The following is a 21,447-nucleotide window of genomic DNA, read 5'->3' as shown; positions in this document are numbered from 1 at the left end:
AAACGGTTCTGCAAACCAGTTCCTCTAAAAGGTTAAACCTCGAGATGGCACCTAAGGAATTCCACCCCCCAAGGTGTTGAATCAACAGGTCCCCGCAAAAATGGGGACGAGAAAGTTCATCGCGGCCTTCTTCAAAATAGACAGAAGGTGGAAACAATGCAAATGTCCTTCACCAGATGCACAAAGAAACAGAACGCGGCCCAGCTCGCTAGGGATGTTACCGGCCGCGGAGAGGGGTCAGCCCTGCCACGCGGCACCACCCCGTCGGGCCTTCTCGACGTTATGCTGCGTGAAAGCCGCCAGACGCCAGTGCCACCTGCTGCGTGGTTCTATTTTTATGACTTGTTCAGGTTGGCAAACCCCCAGAAACAGAAAGGAGGTTCATGGTTGCCAGAGGCTGGGGGCCTGGCGGTGGGGAGTGAGTGCTAATCGCAGTCTCTTCTCGAGGTGTTGAAAATGTTCTTAAATTAGATGGAGGCCGTGGTTGCACAACCTTGCAAATAGACAGAAAACCACTGAACTGTGCGCTTTAAGTGGGTGGGTTTTAAGTTACGGGAACCGGATCTCAATAAGGCTATAAAAAGCATCGACCCAGAAAGCGGGGTGGGGGTTTTGTGGGTGTGGGGCAGCTGGAGGCTGCTCACCGGGACCGGGAGTGGGGCGTCCGTGATCGGTGTGGGGAGCTGGTTTGGCTTTCTCTGGTGGGTCCTGGCTTGGGGACAGAAATGGGGAAGCTGGCAGTTATTGGCCTCGTTCTGATGGTCGGCCCCATGTCCCGGGCCCCGTGGCCTGGCTTCCAGGCGTCTCGTGTGGGTCCACAGGCGGACAGCAGTGAACAAGAAAGCACACGGACACGTAAGTTGGTTAGGAAATGTAGAGAAGGGACTGCTTTAGGGGGCACCAGGAGCCACGGGGAACAGAGGCTTTGGGGCGACACTGGGCGGGGGCCCCCGGAGACCCCTGTGGACACCTGGGGGAGAGATGGGGGAAGGTTAGGGGGTTTCCAGGCTCAGGAACCAGCAACCTGTGGCCAGACAGACCTTGGGGTGACCCGGGGATGGGGAGGGCAGGGCCTGGCCGGGCCCAGTTCTGCTTTCAAAATTTCTCTCGGTTGGGGGCAGAGAGGGAGAGGGGGATGAACCGTGGGGTCCAGGCCAGAGCCGGACAAGGGGCTGGAGCCGGAGGGGGCAGAGGGAACCTGACAAGCTTGGGGCCAGGGCGAGGAGGAGGAGGGGCCCAGGAGGCTTTGTGGCCAACTTCCTGGGGCCCCAGAGGGCACAGCGGGGGTGGGAGTGGCTTGGGGTGGGGTGCAGGGGGGATGGGGGCAGGCTGGGCGCCCGGGTTGGTGCTGCCCACGGGGGATGAGGTGGATGTCTCGGGGGTCCCCAGGAGCGCATGGGGCCAGCTGCTTTGCCGTGATGGCAGGTAGGATGGGGTCTCCCCAGGAGCTGCGTGGAAAGAGGAGGGAAAAAGGAGCCATTCAGGAGCCGGTGGGTGGGCGGGTGGGGGCTGCAGGCCAGGGAGGGGGTTGGCCATGAGCAGAGGACACTGGCCTGACTGAGGGCCCGAGGACTTGGGTTGCTGCTGAGGACCAGGGCTCCAGCCAGAGTTGTCCCTCCCGTGGGGACGTCACCTGGCCTTGGGTCCAGCCGGGAGGTTAGCTGCCCTGTGTACCCCATGTCCCCCACCAAGGGAGGCACCCCCTCCTTCAGAGGCCTGCCCACTGGGGTTCGAGCCTCAGGGCGCCTGGAAGGCAGCGGAACTGCGGGGAGCCCTGAGGCCTTCCCTCAGGGAGAGAGCCCGGGGTCCCCCAGTCTGGAGGCGACCTTGCTGGTGGGCACGGCTGGAGGGCAGGGGTTGGTGGGTATGGGTGGGGAGCCCTATTTCTGTGGCTTCCAAACCAATACTGAGCGTTCTAGTTTGCTAATGCTGCCAGAATGCAAAACACCAGAGATGGATTGGTTTTTATAAAGGGGTTTATTTGGCTACACAGTTACAGTCTCAAGGCCATAAAGTGTCCAAGGTAACACATCAGTAATCGGGTACCTTCACTGGAGGATGGCCAATGGTGTCCGGAAAACCTCTGTTAGCTGGGAAGGCACGTGGCTGGCGTCTGCTCCAGAGTTCTGGTTTCAAAACGGCTTTCTCCCAGGACGTTCCTCTCTAGGCTGCAGTTCCTCAAAAATGTCACTCTTAGTTGCTCTTGGGGTGTTTGTCCTCTCTTAGCTTCTCTGGAGCAAAAGTCTGCTTTCAAAGGCTGTCTCCAAAATATCTCTGTAAACTGAAGCTCTCGGTTCCAGTGCATTCTTCAAAATGTCCCTCTTGGCTGTAGCTCCTCTTCAAAACATCACTCACAGCTGCACTGCATTCCTGGTGTTTGTCAGCTCATTTATATGGCTCCACTGATCAAGGCCCACCCTGAATGGGTGGGGCAACACCTCCATGGAAATATCTCAGAGTTATCACCCACAGTTGGGTGGGGTGCATTTCCATGCAAACAACCTAATCCAAACGTTCCAACTTAATCCCCACTAACATGTCTGCCCCACAAGATTGCACCAAAGAATATGGCTTTTTCTGGGGGACATAATATGTTCAAACCAGCATACCGAGTAATTGGGGGAGAAAGTTTTAGCAATAAGTGAGCGCACGGGCCCTGGGGATGAGGCCCAAGTGAAGGGGGTGCTGAGGTCCACATGCTGAGGTCTCTGGCTGCCCTCCTGAGGAGGGGGGCACGTAAGGGGCTGCAGGAGTGGGCCCAGGCTCGGCTTTGCCCCATGGGCAGTGGGCGCCAAGGAAGGCTCGCATGAAGGAGGGGGTGATGCGGGGGTGGCGTGGGTGTGTTTGGGCGCCTTCGAGACGGGGTGGGAAGTGGGGATGGCGGGGAGCACAGTCGGGAGGGGCCCACTGCCTAGAAGGGGGTGCAGGGGACCACGGGGCGGCTCCCAGGCTTGCTAAGGCCATATCCTGAGGTGTGGAGGGTGATAGCAAGGGGGTCCACGTGGGGGGCCTGAGGAGTGGCTGGAGGGAGGGGACCCCAGCGAGGCCCAGCCCCATCCCTGTGGCACACCTGGGGCTCCGTGAAGGGGTGCCCACCCCGCGCCCCAGGCAGAGCCCACCTGCTCTGGAAATGGGGGCTCCTGGAGGACTTGACAGTCCTTCTAGGCCACCCCTCTGACCCGACCACCAAAGGCAGAGGTTGGGGGTCTGCAGGGGATTTGGGGCCCACGCAGCCCCCATCTACGCCTTTCGTTTCCCCCTCAGTGCCCCGGCCCATAGAGCCCTGCCTGGGCTGACGCCTCGCCTGGCTGCAGCCAGGTGACCCTTTGATCTCAAACAGAGGCTGGGTGGCCGGTTCGCAGGTGTCAGGGCAGAGGGCAGTGGGCGGCCGAGGCCTGGTGGGGGTGTCTGTGCACCCCACCTGGGTGCAGGGTGAACCCCGGGCTCTGCTCTGCTTCCTCAGGACAGGGTCCCTGTGGAGGCTTCTGGGGGAGGGGTCAGCCAGGGGAGCAGGGACAGGACGCTGGCCGGAGCCCAGGGCTGGGTGGCCTCAGCTGGCCCTGGGCCGCGTCCAGCTGATCCCTCCGCCCTCCTGTGTGGGAGGCCGTGGGGGCCGGTCCCATCTCACCAGGTCCAGAGCTGCAGTGAGCTGTCCCGAGAGGGGCCCCTTCTAAAGGTCACACTGGCCACCGGGGACCCAGGCCCAGCCCCCCTGAAACTGCCCACGGGTGGTGGACCCCTCCGTGCCTCCCCACTGGGTTCCGTCACCCCGGCCCTGCACTCTGATGGCCACCTGTCCCCTTGTCTCTCTGTCCCCTTGTCTCTCTGTCCCCTCGTCTCTCTCTGTCCCCTTGTCTCTCTGTCCCCCGGTCTCCCTCTGTCCTCTGATCTCTCTGTCCCCTCGTCTCTCTCTGTCCCCTGATCTCTCTGTCCCCCAGTCCTCTGTCCCCTCGTCTCTCTGTCCCCTGGTCCCTCTGTCCTCTGGTTTCTCACTGTCCCGTTCCTCTCACTGACCCCCCTCCTTCCCTTGCAGTCCCCGTCCCAGCAGTTCCAGAACGCCATGCTTTGGTTCACTCCGTGCGTGGCCGTTGGGAAGGGGACCTCGCTGGGGCCTGCCATCCCGGGGGCCTCGGAGCACAGCACCCAGTAGGGGCAGCGAGGAGCCTCTGACCCTGAGTTTGGAGTGGGCTGGGTGGAGGGGAAAGGGGTCCAATGCTGGGTCAGGCTGGGCCGACCTGAGGCTGCCCCTTCCCTGCACCCCGAAGCAGGGAGAGCGGAACCACGGGGCACCCCCACTCCCACTGCCCCTTTTACAGGGGGCCCGGCACAGACTTGGGGCTCATCCAACACTGCCCACTGGGTGTGCCACACCCCAAGCCTGAGGAAGGGGCCTGGTCTCTTGCGGGGAGAAGGGTGGCATTGCACAGCCGGCCACCTCGGGTGGGCAATGCCGAGAGCGCCCCGTCGAGGCCTCTTCCCTGGCCTCGCATTGGTGCAGGATCCAAACCCGGGCTGGGGGCGCGTTGCAGCGTGCATGGAGGCCCAAACCCACCCCCTCTCCCAGGAGCCCCCCCGGCGCCCGTGTCCCCGTCTGTCCCTCCCTTCAGCCTCGGGGCCGGAGGCCCCCGGCTCCCAGGACAAAGGACACCCGGCCAGCTGGGACCCGGGCGACGTCCAGGATGGGGCCGGCGGTGGGGGAGCCACGTCCCCCTTGGCCACACCCGGCCCCGGGCTTCACGCCCACCCGTGCCCCACCTGACGTGTTTCCAAATCCTTTGCTGCCAAGCTAACTTCCCTCACTTCTCGCTCCAGTTCCATGGCTGGAGAATCCAGGGGCTCCGGGGCCACCGACCGCGATCGGGCAGGGCTGTCCCTGCCGGCCTCACCTCGGGTGCCTCCACGGTGGCCCAGGGTTCCGGAGGCCGTGGGCAGAGCCCCTGACCAGGGGCCGCCCTAACCGGAGGCCACCTGGGGCCACCATAACCGTGAACCTCAACCAGGCAGCTTGAAACAGCCAAAGTTCCCCGTCTCCCGGTTCTGGAAGCCAGATCAGGTGAGGGCAGGCCTGCGCCTCCGAGCTCGGGGGAGGCCCTTCCTGCCTGCTCCGGCGTCCGGTGGCCCCGTTGTCCCCGGTGCCCCTTGGCGTGTGGCTGCATCACTCCAGCCTCTGTCCGCCCTCCGCTGGCCGTCCCCCCAGGTCTGTCTTGGGGCCCCATTTCCCTCTTCTTTGAGGACGTCTGTCACTGGGTCAGGGCCCTCTGGCCTCTGCCAACCATGACCTCATTGTAACTTGGGGTCACACCTGCCCTGACCCTACTTCCACATGTGCGGATACCAGGTTTCAGGCCGTGAACATGAACTTGGGGGACATGGTCACCCCACCCCGGGAGGGGGTGTTGGACGTGTTTAACAGGCCGTCCTGCCCGGGGCTCCGGAAGCCCCCAGGCCTGCTGCCTCCTGGGGAGGGACTGGGGCGGCCTGGTGGGGTCCCCGAGGAGGCTCAAAGCAGCGGCTGTTTGCCAACCAGCAGGGGCATTATTTAGTGTTTTCGCCACCAGTGTGGGTGCACCAGCGCATGCCCTAAATATTGGCCGGGTCCCAGGTGGCGATGTGCCAGCGGAGCTGGAGGTGGGTCCATGCCTTGGAATTCACCGTTCGGCCGTGCTCTGAGGTCAGGCTTCCTGGGAAAGGGACTCGGACAGAGAATTCCAGGCCAGGGGATCCCATGGGGGACTTCGGGGGCTGGGAGGGCCCTTCGGGGGGCCGGCCTGCTGCTCGCTGTCCCTGAGCCGGTGGGTGCCGTTGCCCCCGGGAGGGCGAGAAGCTCGGGGGCGGTGAGGGGCCTTCCCTGGGAGCCGGCCGCAAGTGGAGAGCCTTGTCCGTGTCTCCGTGACCCGGGGCGCCGCAGGCTGGGGGGCTTCAAACGACAGCACTGACTCTCCCACAGTTCCGGAGGCCAGAGGGCAAGGTCAAGAGGTCAGCAGGGCCGCACACCCCGAAAGCTTGAGGGGAGAAACTTCCAGCCTCTCCCAGCCCCTGGCTGCGGCCCCTCGGCTTGCGCTGCAGCCTTCCTCCCTGCCTCTGTCGTCCCAGGGCCTTCTCCCCTACCCATCTCTGTGTCCGATTTCCAATTTCTTGTGAGGACACCAGTACCCTCGTCCGTGTGGCCTAAGCTTAACTCATCACATCTGCAAGGACCCTGATTTGGTTTGCTAAAGCTGCCAACACGCAATATACCAGAAACGGATTGGCCTTTACAATGGGGGTTTATTAGTTCACAAATTTACAGTTCTAAGGCTGTGAAAATGTCCAAACTAAGGCATCAGCAAGAGGACACCGTCTCTGAAGAAAGGCTGATAGCTTCTGGGGTTCCTCTGTCCCATGGGAAGGCCCATGGCTGGAGTCTGCGGGGCCTCTCCTGGGGTTAGCTTCTGGTTTCCGTGGCTTTCTCCAGAATGTCCCAGGGCTTCTGTCTTAGCTTCTCCCGGGGGGAAAACTGGATTACGTATCTTAGCTTCTCTGAGCTCTCCCTCCGTGAGCGCTCTTAGAGGACTCAGTAAAGGATTAAGACCCACCTGGAATGGGCAGGGTCACGTCTCCATGGAAACAACCTAATCAAAAGGTCCCACCCATAACAGGTCTGTGCCCACAGGAGTGGATTAAAAGAACATGGTCTTTTCTGGGGTACATGACAGTCAGCCCAGCACAGACCCTGTTTCCAAACAAGGTCCTGCTCATGGACCGGGGTGAGGACCTGACTGGGCCTTTTGGGGGCCTCCTTCCAGCACTGACAGTCTAGGGGCGTGGGGCAGTGCCCAGCAGGGCCCACCCTGGTTGGAATAAGTTCACCTGCCTTAAGTTTATCCAATCTGGGGAGTTGCTCTCCAGAATTGGGGAGGGCTCATTTCCTTGGAGAATGTACGAGTTTAGAGAGACAAACGAGAGTGCCTGACACTGGCTGTGCCCACTGCCACCGAGGTGTCCCCACTCCGGGAACCAGGACCTCCGGCCCAGAGCCTCAGCCACGGGGGACAGCAGGTACCAGCTCCCCGGGGTGGGGGGATCACTGGGCGTGATGGCCAGTGAGGCCGCCCGACCCCACTCTCACGCCTGGGTTCTCAGACGTACCAATTCTGCCTCTTGAGGGCAGGCACCATGCGATGGCGGTAGATTTAGGGGGCTACGGCATCCTGGCAGATGAAACCCCATTCTTGGACAGCATCACCCCCACGGCGGGGCCTCCTCTGGGCCTTCAACTGTGGGCAGCAGCTTCTGAAGACGTGATTGGCCGAGGAACTGGCAGGTGCTACGGCCATGGGCCACGGCCATGTCTCCCGGGTGGCCGTGCAGGGTCCTACATTAGCGGAGCAGACTCCCTGCAAGTCCTTGGCAGTGGGGATGCCGTGGTGGGAGCGGCAAACCTGCCAGAGGGGGCGGTCCAGGTCCGAGGACGTGTGACTGGTATGGACCATCTTGGCACCTGCCTCCCGGCAGCCGAGGGATCTTCTCTGGGAACTGCTGGAGGCTGGACACTCGGCAGCAGCCGGGGCTCGATGGAACCCCTCTGCTGCCCCTTGGCAGCCTGCAGCTTTGGTCAAGGCCACACCGTGTGTGCCCAGTGGGCCGGTGACTGGGGGCTGGTGGCAGAGGCCAGCTGAGGTCACCCTCCGGCGTCCTTCTGTCTGATTGGATGCTCAGGCCTCCTTGGGGAAGGGCCCCCTGGCGGGTGTCAACCTGTGGTTTCACGAAGGTCTTTGCGTCTCATACTCCTCCCCAGTGAGGCAGCAGGGTAACGGCCCCCCAAAGACGGCCAGGGCTGCCTTGAGGTAGGGGCGGAAAAGAGCTCCAGAAAAGAGCTGCTTTGCCAGATGGGCGGACACACGCCATGTACCTGGCGCCCCGTGGCCTGCTCTGGCGGAGACACCACGTCCGGCACAGCAGCTGCGACGGGGGCTGCTGCGTGGTGGGTCTGTGGTTGTCCACTTTGTCCTGTGTCTGCCTGGTTTGTAGGTGCCAGACTGGTCAGTTAAGTGGGGGAGATGATGGGGTTCACACCCAAGTCACAATATGGATATCCTTCCATTTACCCCATCTAGGTGGAGGCCATTCCAGAGGGCTCCACGTGGCCTTTCCCCCAACAATAGTTGGGCCAAAGAACCTCCCTGGGGTTCTGCCAAGTGCCAAGACAGTCCATACCAGTCATGTGCCCAGAGCCAGGGGAAGTAACCCTGGGTGGGGCCGGGCACCCAGTGGGCTGGGCCAGGGTCCCGCAGCTGGCCAGGCCTCCGAGCCCCCCCTCTACATGGGGCCGCGGTGATGCTTTGACCCCCGGCCGTCAGGGTCGACAGCCCCAGAGCCCAGCATTCCTTGAAATATCTGGGTGCTCCCCATTGCCCTTGCTTGATTGTCTGGGTAAGCAACCAAAGGCTGCTGGGGAGGGGGAAGGATGGCGGATCAGGGTCACATGACTGGCCGTCGCTACCGCAGCGCCTCTGCTCCTGGGGGGCTGACCCCACTGTGATCCGAAACTGGCTCAGGCTCAAACAGCGGCCAGGGGCCCTGACTCTTTATTGGGGGGTTCGGGGCTGTTCTCAACCTCCCAGCTGTCCATCCTTGGCTTTTATTTTATAATATAGCTCGAGCATCCCCTTGCTGGCTGCCCGTCCGTCTCGCCGTGGGAATGCCGTGTTCTCCTGGCCTTCTCGCCAGCTCTCTGCCTCAGGGGCTCCTGACTGCTTGTCCACCCCGGCTGCTCCTCGTTAGATGGCACCCACACTGCTTCCGAAGGCCGGGGGCTGCCACTGGCTTCCATTGCTCCGGGTCCAGCCTCCCCGTGGCCATCACGGAGTCCGGTTCTGAAAGAGTGGGTCCTGCCACCCGTCCCAGCCTCCAGCAGGTGACCCCCAACCTCCTCACCACAGCGGGTGAGCTTCTCTCTGGCACATGCTTTATTGCACTGGGAAATGGGGTGCCCCTCAGGGCCCCTCATGGAGCAGAGCCAGCTGGCAAGCTTTCTGGCTGTGGTCAGCTGAGTAGTGACCCCCAAAGGTGCCAGGTCCCGGTTCCTGGAACCTGTTAGCAGGCCCTTATGTGGCAAAAGGACCTTTGCTCGTGGGGCTGAATGAAGCTTCTGGAGATGGGCCCGATGCCATCATGAGTGTCCACAAGGGAGGCAGAGGGCAGCTGAGGGGCAGAAGAAGGGGATGCGACGATGGGTGCTGAGAAAGCTTTGAGGATGCTGTGTGCTGGCTTCAAAGTCAGAGGAAGGGGCTCTAGGAGCTGGAAAAGCTGAGGAGAAGGACCCTCCCCCAGGGCCTCCAGGGGGCCAAGGCCCTGCCCACACCCAGGCCCCGTCCCTGGAACCATTTCTGTTTTCTGGTCTCCAGCATCGCGAGACAATAAATGTCTGCGTTTGTATTTGTAAGGCCCCGGCCTCCCCAGCTAGGCTGCAACCTGGCTGGTTTGGCATTTCCCAGTCGTTGAGTTTCAGCTGTGTTTCCTGTCCCCAAGCTGCCAAGTGCCAACCTGGCCATGGTTTAGCACGGTCTAAATCCTGCCTCACGGGAGAGGACCCCAGTGCTGACAACCCCTCCCTTCCCTTCTCTGCACCCAGCACCTTGGGGTCCCGTGTCTGCTGCGACACTCTCCCAGCACCTGCTGGCACAGGTTGGCCCAGGCCCGCGGGTGCTCTGTCTAAACCACTTCATATCGTGGCCAGCCCAGAACCCCTGGCAGCCTTGAGAGCAGGAGCCCCAGTCCTAGGTGGGATATCTGGGGAGTCTCCACCGCTTCCCTTACTAGTAGAAAGCCGTGTCACTGGAATTGCTTCCAGAAAGCGTGATGCCAGGCATGGGCATAGGTTCCAGGGGCTTCCTTACCTGCTTGGAGTGGGGCAGGGGTCACGGCCAGACCAGCTCGATTCTTGGGTGCCCCCCAGGTGGGACCCCCTGGCCTTGCCTCTCCCGGGAGCTTCCCCTCCACTCCCCACCAACTGCGCTGTCCCACCCGCCCGTGAATCCTTCCAACATTGCAGTGGCTTCACCCTTGACCTGGAGATTTTGCAGATATTTGTTAGTTTAGGTTCTTCATTATGGCGGCCCCTGATGTCAAAGAACTTGTTTCTGTGTTCATCAGGTAGACTATGTTATGCCACGGTGACGGATAAGCCAGGAATCCTAAATGGCGTGGCACTGGTTTAGCAGCTGGCTGCCGGCTGTGCTATAGCAGAGGCTGGAACGACGGCGAGACGGGTGATGCGGGGGCCACGTGTTTGTTAAAAACATCCATGGCCACCTGGGAGAGAGGCCGCAGAAGGTGCTTCTGCCAGTTTGGATGTACTATGTCCCCCAAAAACCATATTCTTTAATGCAATCTTGTGGGAGCAGACTGAGCTGTCTGTTGATTAGGCTGGAAACTTTTGATTAAATTGTTTCCATGGAGATGTGGGCCCCACCCATTAAGGATGGGTCTTAATTAGATCACTGGAGTCCTATAAGAGCTCACACAGAGCAGAGGGGGAAAAATGCCCCAAGAGAAGCTGAGAGAGATATTGGAGATGGCTGTTGAAAGCAGATGTTTAGTCATTTGGAGATGCTAGCCCGGAGTTTGCCTGGGAGAAACTAAGAGAACAGCCCCAGACCATTAGAGAGAAACATCCTGGGAGAAAGCCGTTTTGAGACCAGAACCTGGGAGCAAAGGACCAGCAGACGCCAGCCTTGTGCCTTCCCAGCTGACAGGTGTTCCAGACCTTTGGCCGTTCTTCGGTGAAGGTGTCCTCTTGTTGATGCCTTAGTTTGGACACTTTTATGGCCACAGAAATGTAATTTGTAACCTAATAACTCCCCTTTGTAAAAGCCAATCCATTTCTGATGCATTGCATTTTGGCAGCTTTAGCAAACTGGGACAGCACTGGAAAACAGAATGGCTTATGTGCTGGTTTGTGGTTTGTGTCTTCATGTCCCAGGGTTGCTATGACAAATGTCACGTGGGTGGCTGAACCACAGGAATTTACTGTCTCGGGGTTTTGGGGACCGGAAGTTCAACATCAGGGCATTGGCAAGGCTGGCTGTATTCTGAAGTCTGTGGGGTTCCAGCACCCTCCACCCCTTGTGTCTCTCTCCTGGGTCTGCCCTCGAATCCCACTGCCATCTGGCTCCTCTGGCTGAGTCTGGGTTTCCCCGTCTCGTAAGTGTGAGAAACAAGCACCATTCCTGGAAAGGAATAAACGCTCACCCGATTGTGGAGAAGAAAACAATTTATTCACGATCCTGCAAGAACGGGTGCCCAACCAAAATGTGGGGGGTTGGCTCCCAGAACAATAGACCCAGCAGTATTTATTCCCTACGCCTAACCGCAAGTCCCTCCCCTGTTTCTCCAGTGGCTGATACTCCAGAGGTTACATTCTATTCCACAAGCCTAACTATTGCCTGTGCGAATTTGAAACATGCAGCCCATGCAAATTGGAAACATTTGAAAAAAGTCTCCTGGGCAAACTTGAAACATTTGAAACAAGTCTCCACCCCTCTTTCCTTTGTTCTTTAACTGCAGAGCCAGTCTGAGCTAGTTTGGTAACAACTTCAGCTATTTTAGGAACCTCTACCCCCAAGTCTCCACCTTGCAAGGATAGTGGGCGGATAAACAGGAGGACTGGCCACCAATTACAACTTGGCTTCTTAACTCTCTGCCATTCCCGCGAGCTGCCCCCACCCTGTGTGAAAGCTAAACTTAATTTAATTCTCACATGAGGAGCTCAGCTCTGTGGATAAAGCCTGCCCTGACTCAGTTTGACTTCATCTAAACAGGATCTTCAAGGTTCTGCTTCAGAAATGAGTCCACACCTCGCTACGGACGCGTCTCCAGCGGTCCTGTTTCCAGAGGGAGTCCACCCATGGGCCGGGAAACTGTCCTTGTGAGGGACGCGGCTCCCCTTCCGTCCACCGTGGATGCTCTTGGCTGGGTGGGGGCGGAAGTGCCCGAGAGCCACGCGCTCAAGAATGAACGCCCCCCTCCATTTCCAACAGAAACGAAAGTGAACGGGGAGATGGCCCAGAAACGTGGACCTGTGCCAGCTTGGAGAAGCCCGTGGCCTTAAGACTCGAGATTTCAAACAACTTGGTGAGACAAATTCCTGGAAAATGCCTGCGTCAACGAAGCAACACCAGAATCAGACCCAGGGCAGGCCCTGCACCCCCAGCCTGAGAGCCCCCGGGGAGTGGGGAGCACAGAGACCAAATCACCCCTGAGATTTCCACTCGCCGTGTCAGGGTGCCACGCCATCGTGCCCCGGTGCCCCCTCCAGGAACAGCACCGTGTGCTCATCGCCCCAGATCTCCAGGTGCACCCCCAGCCCCCCCACCCCAAGCCAGCCTCCCCACAGCTCTTTCCCTCCTCTTTAGCTGTCTGGGTTTGGCCCAGCTCTCACCTCCCGCCGGCCTCTGTCACGCCCTGTTTCCATTACTGAACGGGCCCCCACCTCTGCCCCTCCAAAGCCGCCCTCCATCCTGCGGCCAGAACTGAGTGGGTCATTGATCTGAATAAGCCCTGACAACCCCCTTGGGCCCCAGGAATCCCCCCCACCCCAAGGAGAGCGGGGGCAGCTCACCGAGGCGCAGCCTGGGGGTGCTGGGAGGCGGCCTCTGCACGGGCGCTGGGGGCAGCAGGGCAAACGGGCGCAGCAGCTGGAGGTGCAGGCCCCTCTGAGGGCTGCGCAGTCCCCACCTGGACACCCCTGGCCTCGCCCCCCCCAACGCGGCCCTTCCCTGATGAGTCCTGTGCAACCCCAGCCAGCACCTGCCCACCTGCCTTGGGAACTCGGTCACAGATGGATGCTTGTCCCCAGAGAGCGGGCCCCTGTCCCCCAGGCCTCTGGACATCGGTCTCCTCTGCTCGCGGTGCTTTCCCCCTGCCTGGTACACGAGCATGTGCACACTGGTGCAGGCACACACCACACGCATGCCCATGTACACATGCACATGTGTGTGCACACACAGATACACGTCCCACCTCCTCATCCCCCTCGCCAGCCTGCCCTGGGCGGGGCCAGGGACTCTGCTGGAGGTGGGGGAGGCCGAGGCCCGGCTGGGAGGCAGGACAGAGGATGGACGAGGCCTCTGGACTGAGCAGTTCTGGCTCCTAGGGCTGCAGGGCTAGGCCTGACCCCGGGGAGAGCTGGGGAGCCCCCGAACAGGGGTGGGGGAGGGAGGCTTAGAGGACCCGCCCACCCCACAGGAAGCCGGGAAGGGGAGGGACCCCGCACCCCCTTGCTGGGGCCTCCTGTGTCAGGGGCTGTGGCCAGGGATGGCCAGTCCCAGCCGGCCAGGGCCCCTGAGGTTCTGCTTCCCAACAGCAGCTTTCGGCTGTCACCCCGGGTCTCCGGGGCCCTGCTTTGCCCTTTAGGAGTTTGGATCCCAGAGCCGGGGTAGGACGCAGATGGGCCCGGCTGTGGGGGAGGGGATCCCGAGACTGCCAGGGTTGGGGCACGTTCCCCCAGTGGCCCACTTTGGGGGCGTGGGGGGCCTTCCTGGGCCCTGCCACCCAAGCCTCCCACCCCCTGGGTGTTAGAAACCCAGGGGCCTGGCACCCCAGTCCTCACCATTCCCAGGAGCGTCAGGGCTGGGCCCCCGAGTAGCGCTGGGTGGGGGGCTCCCTTGAGGCCTGGCAGGGCCACTGGCTGCAGGGACTGTGGTCCAGGGGCTCCCCTGCCCTGGTTGTCCCCTCGTTTTTTGGCTTTCTGTTCCCACCCGTCACCGCAGGAGAGTGGAAAGTGCTGTTTGTCCTGGAGAGTCCGCTGGGTGCCTTTGGAGTGGATATCTGGGGTCCACGCCTGCCATGGACACGGGGACGGGGCTGGGCCCGGGGGTCCTGTGGGTGCATCGAGGGGCTGCCTGGGGCCCTCCGTCCGCCTGCCATTCGCAAGGCACCCAGCACTGTGCACTTCACAGTGTGTGGACTCCTGTCCTCCCGAGACTGTCACCCTCCTCTCCAAGGTGGCCGGCTGGGTGGCCGTGCTGACCGCTGTGCCTCGGTGTGCCAGTTTGAATGTATTGTGTCCCCCAAACGCCGTTATCTTTGATGTAGTCTTGTGGGGCAGACGTTTTGGTGCTGATCAGATTTGCTTGGAATGTGCCCCACCCAGCTGTGGGTGATGACTCTGATGAGACAGTCCCATGGAGGTGTGGCCCCGCCCATTCAGGGTGGGCCTTGATCAGTGGAGCCATGTAAATGAGCTGACTCAGAGAGAAGGAACTCAGTGCAGCTGGGAGTGACTTTCTGAAGAGGAGCAAGCTTGCCAGAGAGGAACATCCTGGGAGAAAGCCATTTTGAAACCAGAACTTTGGAGGAGATGCCGGCCACGTGCCTTCCCAGCTAACAGAGGTTTTCCGGACACCATTGGCCATCCTCCAGTGAAGGTACCCGATTACTGATGTGTTACCTTGGACACTTTAAGGCCTTAAGACTGTAACTGTGTAACCAAATAGTAACCAAATAAAAGCCAATCCATCTCTGGTGTTTTGCATTCTGCAGCATTAGCAAACTAGAACACTCGGTTTCCTCGTATGGAAAACGGGGTGATAACAGCACCTGCGGCACGGCCCGGGCAAGGAGCATGTGAATCACTTGCCCAGTGCTTGGCTGAAGGAGCTGCTCCCGACAGGCTTTCTTCTGTGTTTAAAATCATAAGACATCTGGTGAGCGGCGAAGAGTTTATAAACATCCGTGCATAGGTCAGAGAAGAAGAACCGGGCAAACCCCTGCTCCCCAGCCTGGTCAGGAAACAGTTTGCGTCCTCTACGTCCCTGCACGCCCACCGGCGTGGGGCCCCTAAACCGTTTCCCATTTGGGGCCGGGAGCCCGGGCGGCCAGCACCCCTGGCTGGGAAGGCAGGGGCACAGCTGCCCTCTTGGGCGGAGGCTCCCAGGAGGCAGGTCACCCAGCAGCGTCTCCGGGTTGTCTGGCAGCCGCTCCCGAGTCTGCAGGGCCCTGTCGTAATTTCCGGGGGCTGCTGTAACAGAGCCCCACAAACTGAAGGCGCAAACCACAGACGCATGTTGTCTCTCAGTTCTGGCTGCCAGACATCCAGGAAGCAGCTGGGCTGGTTCCTTCCGGAGGCCCCGAGGGACACCTGCTCCCCAGCTGTCCAGCCTCTGGTGGCCACCGGCTGACCCTGGCGTCCCTCGGTGGGGGGCACTCCCTCCACTCTCTGCCCCCGTCACGGCTGTCTCCTCTGTCCAGTCTATGAGGACCCCAGACAGTGGGTTTAGGGCCCGCCTAGGCCAGCATGACCCCATTGGTGCTGGCTGGAGCTGCCCTGTACCCCAAAAAGGCCGTGCTCTTTCACCCCATCCCTGGGGCTGCCGCCCTGTGGTGGGTGGGGCCTTTCGATCAAGTTGTTTCGATTGAGATGTGACCCGCCCTGTTCAAGCTGGGTCTTAATCCTTACTGGAGCCCTTTACGAGAGGATAAAGGACAGGGAAGATTAAGAGATGCTCACAGGAAGCTCACAGGAGATGCCCCAGAGAAGTCGAGAGAAACACCCCAGAGAGGCTCAGGGGACCCGCGGGACAGAGGCCCCCGCAGCCGGAAGCCGAGGCCACAAGACCCGGAGAGAAGGACGAGCAGCCGCAGCCACGTCCCTCCCACGTGCCCGGAGAGAAGGACGAGCAGCCGCAGCCACGTCCCTCCCACGTGACAGGGGTGTCCCAGGTGCCGGCGGCCTGTCCTCAGGCCCAGTGTCGTCCTGCTGGTGCCTCGACGTGGACATTTTCACGGCCTCAGTGCTGTAAATTTATAAGCTAATGAATCCCCATTGTAGAAGCCACCCCATTTCCGGTACACTGCACTCGGCAGCTCCAGCAAACCGGAACGAACGCCATCCTGACTTGACTGCAAAGGCTCTGCTTCCGAATGAGGTCACGGCACAGGTGCGGGGTCGGGACTTGAACATGTCTTTTAGGGGTACAAGTCCCTTCTGGGGGGTTGGGAGGGTCACCAGGGGTCCTGGGGAAGGGGCTCCCCCCGGCTGGGACATGGCTGCCCTCTGCTTTCTGCTTCTAGACACGCCCGGCCTGGCCCCGGGGACCCATTCCCGGCTCTCTGTTCTGGGGCCCCGTCCCTGTCTCCTGGGGAACCTGTTGTCCTTCTCCAGAGGGACCCCGTTCCCTGGGCCTGCACCCCCTCGTGCTCTGCTGGCACGTCCTCCAGTGGCACCTGGGGAAGCAAATCTGGGGGGACCGGTGGCCGGATAGAGACTCGAGTGAGAAACCCTTGTCCCTCAGAACCCTAAGCGACCCACGGTTCCGTCCTCGCCACCGCTGCTGCTGGAGAGAGTGTGAGCCGTGCCAAGGCTCGGTGCCCTCCATGACCCCCTTTCTCCCCAGAGGCCATGCCCCCCGAGTGCCGACATCGCCCGTGACAGGCCTCAGCCTGGTGACCCACATCCTCCAGCTTTGGAACTTTCCTCGAGTGACTTCACTGATGTTCTCTGCTCTTCTGTTTTCTCCGTCCTCTCCTTCCAGAATTCAGATAAGAATCCAGATGCCTGACCTCCTGAACCCACCCCCCGGCTTCTGGACTTTCATCTCCTATTTTCTGCTCCTGCGGTGGAAAAACGGAGGTAAAGTGGGGGAGAGCGAGGAGAAAATGAAACCCACACCCGGAGCTGGGGCCTGGGGAGGGGCCGGCACCCCAGTGGCCTCTGCTCCCGCCGGGTGGGCAGGTGGGGGGCAGAGCGGCCGAGGGAGGGCGTGGAGAGAGGTGGGGTGGCCTCGGGCCCGGCCACTGCCCCACGCTGCCCGGGCGAGCCGCAGGCCACACACAGGCCATGTGACGACCGAGCCCCCGGTGGCCCCGGAAGCAGATGGCTGCGTCCACATCCCCAGCCCCCATCTCGTGCAGAGTGTCTCGTGCGGCCTCCCTAAAGGGAAACGTGAGAAGCAGGTTAGGGGTGGCGTGGCTCAGCCTGGCCAAGTTTGGACAGGTCACAGGGTCACCCCAGCACCCATGTCCCAGGTGGAGCCCCAGGGCTGGCAAGGCTCTGGGGTGGCGAGCTGATCCAGCCAGTGAACTGAGCGGGGGCTCAAGACGTTGCAAGGCCCTGCCTCCCGCTGTGACGTACGACTTAAAAGAGCAGGAAAGGAAGGAGCACAGCGCAGGGCCCTCCATCCTCAGCGTGGGGCATGGACGGAAGCCCAGAAGCTTCCCTGACACACTGCGATACCTCCTGGCTCGTGTGACTGCAGAGCTGGGGCGGCTGGAGCCACGCTCCGTGTTTGACCACCTGGCCTCCTCTGTCATCTGGCAGTTAAGGCGGTGACCTGGAGAGGGTGGGGTCCTGCAAACTGGAATGGGGACACATGGGGGGCCTGGGAGAACCCCAACTCCCCACGTGCCCTCATGTGTCCCAGGCAGCCAGAGCAAGCCCTCTCCTTGCCAGGTGAGCTTGGAGGCCCTGTCGCTCCCTCACCTGCAGGACACGCTACATCTTGCTGGAGGAAACCCAGAGGCTCCTTCCCAGCTCCCCCAGCCCACCTGGGCGTGTGACCAGAAACCCCGAGTTCTGCTGCTAGCTCAGGCCTTTGGGGTTGGCGTCTGCAGATGGGGTTAAGACCTGCTCGGGACAGCACGAATCACTCAGGGGGCTCCGGAGACCTGGTCAGCTCAGATACAGGTAGAGAGGTTTATCCCAAGGAATCACCTCCTGCAATTGCAGGGGCTTGGCCAGCCTGAAATCCACCTGACAGGCCCCGGGCTGGCAGGCAAAAACTCTGGTGAGGATGGTGCTGGGAAGACCCTCCTCCACATCACCCACTGGCCACGGGCAGGTTTAGCCGCTCGTGTGCCGGGGGTCAGGGCCTCGTTCCGCACTGGCTGCCCCCCGCCCCTCCACTGCGCTTCTCCGTGGGTCACTCCCGAGACGGCCTCTCGCTCCCAGCAGAAGGAGCAGGAGGGAGAGCAAGAGGGGAAGAGCAGGTGGAAGCCAGCGCCTGGGTACAGGGGACCCTTGGAAGTGACATCCCATCATCTCAACTTTATCCTGTTTATCAGAAGCAAGTCCTGGGTCCAGCACCCAGTCGAGAGGAGGGGGCGCCCTGGACATGGTTGTGAGGAGACAGGGTCATGGGGCATCGTGGACGCTGCCCGTCTCCACGGACACTCACCACTTGGCAGCACCTGGTGATGTGACCGATTCAGGCTGGGAGCAGACCCGAGCCAGGAGGAGGATGTGTGCTGGGGAGCCTGGCCTCTCCCGTCACCACCCCAGCACTCGCCCCCGAGAGCCGCACATGGCTCTGCTGCGCCGTCCTAACCTGCCCGTGTCTCGCCTGGTGCCACGACGGCCTGTGGCCAGGTTGGCAGCAGAAATGTGTGGCCGCATCCCGGGGGACCCACCTGCTCTGGGAAGGCTGCGGGGTTTTCCCCTGCCTTCGACACTTCTTTTCCTTCTCTTTTTAAAGATTTATTTTACTTTTCCGAGCAGTTTTAGGGTTACAGAAAAATCATACAGAAAGTGTAATTTTCCTGTGCACTCCCACCAACACACATGGTTTTCTCTATTAACATTTCACGTTATTCTGGTACTTTTTTACAATTTAGGAAGCACTAGTGTAGTCACAGGGTTACTGAAGTCTGTAGTTTACAGTAGGGTTCGCTCTTTGGGTTGTGTGGCTCTATGGTGCTTTTTTTTTCATTTTTAAATCGTCTTTATTTTGTATGATAAACTTACAATAAAATGTACCTGTATAACTGTACAATGAGATAGGTTATGAGGTATTTGTACACCATGTAATTGCTATCACAGTCAAGGTAGAGAACATTTCCATGTTCCCCCAAAAGTTTCCTTATGCCCTGTGGTAATCTGCGCCCCCCTACCCCCGCCCCTACAACTAACTCAACTAGCTAAACTAGGCGGAGCTTCTGCAATAATAAATCCTTAGCATCATAACTACTACAGAATTAGAATTGTGAGAATCTTTTACTCTTGGTCCCTGGCTGTACATTATTTTTCTTTTTCTTTTTTAATGCAATAGTTTTTTTTTTTACTTTATCAAAAAAAAATTCAAACAAAACAAAGGAATAAGAAAAACAACCTAAAATAACTATTGCTTCTAACATAGCCCTACCATACCCCACGAAAATTAACAAACCCTAACAAAACAAAGGAATAAAAAAAAAAATGACCTAATATAACTGCATTTCACATTATTCTGGTACTTTTTTACAATTTAGGAAGCACTAGTGTAGTCACAGGGTTACTAAAGTCCGTAGTTTACAGTAGGTTCACCCTGGGTTGTGAGGCTCTACGGTGCTTTTATTAAAAGCATTTTATGGTGCAGCAGGTATATGGCTGAAAACATCCCATATCGATCCCTTCCTGGCCCCTGATTCCAAGCCTCCTCCGGATCTGGGGGTCCGGCCCACCCTTTGCTTATATGGCTCGGCGTCCTGGCCGCTCCGTGGAGTTACTGATTGGAACTGGGAAGACGCCCGTGGAGGCCTGAGCCTGGCATGCCCAGCTCCCCAGCACACTGGGCAGCTCCAAACAGCAGGAATTTATTCTCCTGTGGTTCTGGAAGCAGGAACCAGAAATCCAGGTGTGGGCAGGGCCACTCCCTCCCAACCCTGTGGGGAGGCCCCCTCCTGTCTCTTCTGGCTTCCGGGCTGGCTGGCCAGCCTTGGTGTCCCTCGGCTCGTGGCAGCGCCTGCCTCCGTCACCCGTGGCCTCCTCCCCATCTGGTCCAGACTTCCCTCTTCTTCCAAGGAGCCCGGTCATGTTGGGTCAGGCCCTGGCCAGTGCGGCCTCCTCCTAACTGGCCACACCTGCAAACACCCTGCTTCCAAATGAGGTCCCCAGGCCTGGGGCGTGGGGCTCACTTTTTGCCTCATGACTCCAAAGGAGCTGCCCTGTGGGAGGTGGACCGGCCATCTCGTGCATCGTTCCAACCACAGCTAGGGGCCAAGGCAGCTGCCCCTACGGGACCCAGCACCGGGAGCAAACGGATGGTGCCCTGTGCCAGTTTGGATCTATTATGTCCATCAAAAGCCATGTTCTTTAATGCAATCTTGTGGGGGCAGATTGATTCATCTTTTTGATTAGGGTTTGACTTCTTGATTGAAAGTTTCCATGGAGATTTGACCCTGCCCATTCATGGTGAGTCTTGAGTAGTTCACTGGAGTATTTAAGAAAGAAGCTAACAGCCGACACAGACCCAGATGCCAGCTGACGCTTGGAGATACTTGGAGATGTGGACAGAAGGACATGTGGAGATGCCAAGAGAGGAAGCCCAGAGTTTGCCCTGGAGAAGCTGAGAGAGACCCAGAGACATTTTGGAGAAAGCAACTTTGAAACCAGAACCCAGGAGCAAAGGACCAGCAGATGCCGGCCATGAGCCTTCCCAGCTGCCAGAGGGGTTCCGGACGCCACCGGCCTGTCTTCAGTGGAGGTGTCCTCTTGTTGATGCCTTAGTTTGGACACTTATGATCTCAGAACTGTAAATTTGTAAATTAATAAATCCCCTTTGTAAAAGCCAATCCATTTCTGGTGTTTTGCGTAACAGCAGCTCTAGCAAACTGGAATATGCTGTTTCCCCCAAACCAGAACCCACAGGTGAAGTTGGAGCGGCCCCTTATGATTAGGCTAACGTGCCAGTCACAGTATCTTTGCATCTTGTCCCTGTCGGTCCTTCTTCTCTGGTTTGGAGATTTCAATAACCAGCAAAGGGATGCTTGGATAGAGAACAAAATACCGGGTCGTTGAACTGGAAGCTGTGGGGTTCTCTGCCACTGGGGCAACAGGCCCTAAAGGGGGCCAGGGCGGTGGCTGGGGTGATTCTATTGAGAGCCAATGTAGGTTCTGCTGCTCACCGTGGGTGGTTCCTGAGGGGCCGGGGAGGGCTATGGCGACTCGACACGAGAGGCTCAGATCCCCCAGGAAGGGTTGGGACCCCCACCAGGTACAGACCCCTGACCATCTCGGGGTACGTGGGGTGGGACGTGGAGGCGATGCACCGTGGCTTTGCAGCCACTGCAGAAACAAACATTCTGGGGTTTCTGTCGATATTTCTTTTCTTGCAGAGACATAAAACTGTTATAGCATGAAACCCTCTTTCTTTTCTCTACTTTCTCTTTCCACCATTGTGGTGCCTGCATGTGCGGTCAGTGGCTTCTTTAAAGTTGATTTCCCAGGTTGTGGAAGAGTGGGGACCAAGCCAGGGAGGGGCACCCACCCTGGGACCCTGGAGGTCACTGTTGCAGTGACCTGTGAGATCCTGGGGTCACGGCCTGTGCACATGCAGTTGTAGGAGTGATATTTTCTTTATATTGGGTGGGAGCATTCTTGTTTTTGGAAGTGTGAGTGTGGGAAGAGGTGTGTGTGTGTGAAAGAGAGAGAGAGAGAGGGTTGGATGGACAAGGGGGTGGACAGTAGTGGACATTCGGGATCCTGAGAAGGGA

The 21,447-nt window shown here is 59.4% G+C and overlaps 1 long non-coding RNA gene across 11 annotated transcripts; it reads left to right on the top strand.

The window, feature by feature from the left end:
* Positions 1 to 619: 619 nt before the first annotated feature.
* Positions 620 to 20,126, top strand: LOC119526009. 11 transcript variants are annotated; one of them, XR_005215057.1, is made up of 5 exons: positions 620 to 855; positions 8,637 to 8,924; positions 12,021 to 12,114; positions 16,515 to 16,612; positions 17,008 to 20,126. It is a non-coding gene; the product is annotated as an uncharacterized LOC119526009 (long non-coding RNA). The 11 variants fall into 11 exon arrangements; XR_005215061.1 differs by lacking the exons at positions 8,637 to 8,924; positions 12,021 to 12,114 and adding an exon at positions 15,812 to 15,920; XR_005215054.1 differs by lacking the exon at positions 8,637 to 8,924.
* Positions 20,127 to 21,447: the final 1,321 nt, after the last annotated feature.

The sequence above is a fragment of the Choloepus didactylus genome, unplaced genomic scaffold, assembly GCF_015220235.1.
Source record: "Choloepus didactylus isolate mChoDid1 unplaced genomic scaffold, mChoDid1.pri zz_scaffold_191_ctg1, whole genome shotgun sequence".
Classification (NCBI taxonomy): domain Eukaryota; kingdom Metazoa; phylum Chordata; class Mammalia; order Pilosa; family Megalonychidae; genus Choloepus; species Choloepus didactylus.
This window is presented reverse-complemented; position numbering and strand designations above follow the sequence as displayed.